Source organism: Saimiri boliviensis, chromosome 16 (genome assembly GCF_048565385.1).
Source record: "Saimiri boliviensis isolate mSaiBol1 chromosome 16, mSaiBol1.pri, whole genome shotgun sequence".
In the NCBI taxonomy this organism is placed as follows: domain Eukaryota; kingdom Metazoa; phylum Chordata; class Mammalia; order Primates; family Cebidae; genus Saimiri; species Saimiri boliviensis.
The window spans coordinates 63428997-63433349 of record NC_133464.1 but is presented as its reverse complement, the minus strand read 5'-3'; the positions used below and the strand labels follow the sequence as shown (position 1 = coordinate 63433349).

General features: G+C 42.9%; 1 pseudogene; it reads left to right on the top strand.

Moving 5' to 3' along the window:
* The first annotated feature begins 899 nt into the window (after positions 1–899).
* On the top strand, positions 900–1139 carry LOC120365741 (peptidyl-prolyl cis-trans isomerase FKBP1A pseudogene; annotated as a pseudogene).
* Positions 1140–4353: the final 3214 nt, after the last annotated feature.

Below are 4353 nucleotides of genomic sequence, written 5' to 3'. Positions count from 1 at the left end.
AAATTATTGTGCAGCGCAAACCTGCCTAGCCAACCTGAATACTCACCTAAGAATTATTATGTGTGATTGAAATAAAGGCTCATGCCTGTAATCCCAGCACTTTGGGAGGCTGAGGTTGGTGGATCACTTGAGCTCAGGTGTTTGATACCAGCCTGGGCAATATGGTAAAATCTCATCTCTACAAAAAACACAAAAATTAGCTGGGCATGGTGGCACCAACTGAATAGTTTTACTCTTCTCTTTTAGTTTCTTTTCTCAGAATTTCAAATCTTTCCATTAACTTTCTTGTTTAGAAGGCCGGGCACGGTGGCTCACGCATGTAATCCCAGCACTTTGGGAGGCCGAGGCGGGTGGATCACGAGGTCAAGAGATCGAGACCATCCTGATCAACATGGTGAAACCCCGTCTCTATTAAAAATACAAAAAATTAGCTGGGCATGGTGGCACGTGCCTGTAATCCCGGCTACTCAGGAGGCTGAGACAGGAGAATTGCTTGAACCCAGGAGGTGGAGGTTGAGGTGAGCTGAGATCGCGCCATTGCACTCCAGCCTGGGTAACAAGAGCGAAACTCGGTCTCAAAAAAAAAAAAAAAAAAAAAACAAAACTTTCTTGTTTTACTGTTCATCAAAGGCAACTAATAAAGTTTATGTTCTGAAAGGTGATGTACCAATAGTAAAATAGAAAACGTTATGTCATTTAAACGTTCTCTTTCTAATTCCAGTGTTACTTATCATAGAGTTACTTTTAAAATACTTATTTAGGTCCATGCCGCCCGTGACACCACCTGCCCGCCCTCCCAGCATCTGCTGCCGCCAAGGGAGTGCATGTGGAGACCATCTTCCTCTGACACTTGCATCTTCCCCAAGTGCGGCCAGACCTGCGTGGTGCACTGCACCAGGATGCTTAAAGATGGAAGGAAATTTGATTCTTTTCGGGACAGAAGGAAGCCCTTTAAGTTTATGCTAGGCAAGCAGGAGGTGATCCAAGGCTTAGAAAAAAGGATTGCCCAGTTGAGTGTGGGTCAGAGAGTGAAACTGACTATATCTCCAGAGTATGCCTATGGTGCCACTGGGCACCCAGCCATCATCCCACCATATGCCACTCTCATCTTCGATGTGGAGCTTCTAAAACTGGAATGACAGGAATGGCCTCCTCCCCTAGCCCCCTCTTCTTGGATCTGCCCTGGAGGGCTCTGGTGCCTCCGGATGCGTGCACATTAATCAGTATGGAGCTTTTTCTGATGTTCTGCTCTGCTCTGTATAGACATCTGCCCTGATTGAATGTGTTCTGTCACTCAGCTTTGCCTCCAACACCTCCATCTCCTCTTCCCCTTTCTCCTCCTATGTCTATTTACCTAAACTATATGCCATAAACCTCAAGTGATTCATTTTATTTTGTTTTCTTTTTGGGGTGAAGATTCAGTTTCAGTCTTTTGGATCTAGGTTTCCAGTTAAGTATAGGGTCAAGTATTAACAGCACAAGTGATAGGTTAACTTTAGAAAAGGAGTTGGTGTTGGAAGGGGTTGCAGGAATGTTTTATTTTACTTTATTGAATGAAATTTTATCTGTTATGTATTAAACAGTTTTGGTGCGGTGTTGCAAAGCCATAGTGGATGGGAGGCACTATTGAGGGCTGAATTATTCTCCAAGTTGAGAGACTCCTCAGGTTAAATTAAAAGCCTTACCTAAAACTGAGGTGGGGATGGGGAGAGCCTTTGCCTTCACCAGTCCCACCTGCCCTCCCCTTAACCCTCGGCCTTTGAAAGCAGGTAATTTTCGCTGCAATGTTGGACACCACAGGTATCTGTCCCTGGGTCAGCAGGGACCTCTGAAGCCTTCTTTGTGGCCTGGCTTATTATTTTTTTTCCCTCCTGTGTTTTTTCTAATGAACTTTCAGGAATTTTTTAATCTCATAGCTTTCTAAAGCTCCACCACTTCCTAAATCTTAAGAACTTTAATGAACAGTTTAAATTGGAGGTGCTGTTTGTGGACTTAACACCCTGAAAGCCCGGCCATCATGACAAATCCTTGAATGTTCCCTAAGAAAATGATGTTGGCCATCGCAGCTTCAGCATCGCCTGTTTTTTGATGCTTGGCTCCCTCTGCTGATCTCAGCGTTTCCTGGTTTTTCCCGCTTCAGCCCCTTCTCAATCCTTTGCTGTCCTGTGTAATGATTTGGTGAGAGAAATCATTGCTTTCCCCTCCCCTCAGGACCATATATGAGTTTCAATTTTTATTATTGCAAAAAAAAATTTTAAGTATTTTTCTTTTATATTTCTTTTGTATTCTTTTATATTTATATTTATTTCTTTTATATATGTTTATATAGAAGCTTATTTAAGTATTTTTATTTCTTTTCTTTCTTTTTTGGTTTGAGATAAGGTCTCACTCTATTACCCAGGCTGGAGTGCAGTGATGCGATTATGGCTCACTGCAGCCCCAACCTCCCAGGCTCAAGTGATCCTCCCACCTCAGTCTCCCAAGTAGCTGGGACTACAGGTATGTGCCACCATGCCTGGCTAAGTTTTGTATTTTTTGTGGAGACAAGATTTTGCTATATTGCTCAGGCTGGTCTCAAACTCCCGAGCTGAAGTGATCCACCAGCCTTGGCCTCCCAAAGTGCTGGGATTCCAGGCATGAGCCGCTGCTCTTGGCCAGTATTTTAATATCTTGTAATAGTATGTATATACCCTAAGTATTTTTAGGTCTCTTTGCAGTAGCAGATTAACTTTCCCTAACTCATATATCCATCTTACAGATACGGAAGTGAAGCTTGGAGGGGTCGTACGACTTTCCAAAGCTTATCCAGAGAGAAGACAAACCTCCAGGTAACTCAACTCCAGGTAAGTCAACGTTGTGACCCCCTTAAGTTGGCAAAAACTGCAATTACTTTTACACCACCCTAATAGTTTTACTCTTCTCTTTTTAGTTTCTTTTCTCAGAATTTCAATATTTCCATTAACTTTCCTGTTCGTTTTACTGTTCATCAAAGGCAACTAATAAAGTTTATGCTCCAAAAGGTGAAGTACCAACAGTGAAACAGAAAACATCATGCCATTTAAATGGGTGTTATTTATCATAGGGCAAACTTTGGAGAAAGCCACAGTCAGTTTCTATGCACTGAAAAGTGTGGTCTCAGTGACAGTGAGCACTGCTAGCCAGCACAGTGGTGATGGACTAGGAGAGTAATTTAAGTCGGTGATACGGTTTGGCCGTTTGTCCTGTCCAAATCTTGTGTTGAAATGTAATCAACATGTTAGAGGTGGGGCCTGGTGGGAAGTGTTCAGGTTGTGGGGGTGGATTTCTCATGACTGGCTCAACACCATTTCCTGCGTGCTGTCCTCACAATAGTGAATGATTTCTCGTGAGATCTAGTTGTTTAAAAGTGTGTGGCACCTTCCCCATCTCCGTCTCTTGCTCCATCTTGCCATGTAACACACTGGCTCCCGTTCACCTGCCACCGTGACTGAAAGTTCCCTGAGGCCCTCACAAGAAGTAGATGCTGGCACCATGCTTCCTGTACAGACTGCAGAACTGTGAGCCAATTCGACCTTTTTTCCTTGTAAACTACCCAGCTTCAGAAATTATGTCTTTCTTTACAGCAGGGAACTGCCTAACACAGGTAGACATTAAGAAGAAATTCTATCCTATATAGTCAGATAAAACAGTATGGATATTCACATGAAATATTCTATGAATAATTTCAAGAGCTTGACACATGTTGCATTAGCTGCTGTGACGCCTGGGAAGTAAGGCTGTTTTGTAGTCTTGTAATACTTACTCTTTACTCCAGCAATCATCCTGGGAGGTAGATAATTACAACAACTTAAGACATGAAGAAACTAACAGATGAAGTAACTCTGCAGGGTGTAGTAACTCCTGGACAAGGCCTCCAGGAGCTGCCCGGTAGTTAGGTAATTGGTGATCAAGTCAGCCTCTGTCAGAGAAGTGACTACGTGAGGTGGAATGGCTCCAGCAAAAGGACTCCACCTGAACTAGAATTTTCAAAACCCAATTCTCTTACTCAGTGTTGGAAACAGATGTTGGAAATAGATGCTTGGTGCCGCAAAGAAAAATCAGCATGAAGATAAAGAACGCTTTACTTCCTAGACTGCAGGAAGGGTGCTCTCACTAGCCATCTTGCCATGAGAGTACAAACAACAAAGGAAAACACACAGATTTATTTCTTATGTATTTGGGGTCGTCTTTACTGCTATGTCTGATTTCCATTGGCTGGAGCCAGACCTAACAATCTAAAGTAAAACTTGATTGGCTAACAACTTAAAACTTTTCTAAACAGGTAAAAGCAATGGAGAGCTGGGACATGCCTGTGAGCACGTCCAGCACAAATAT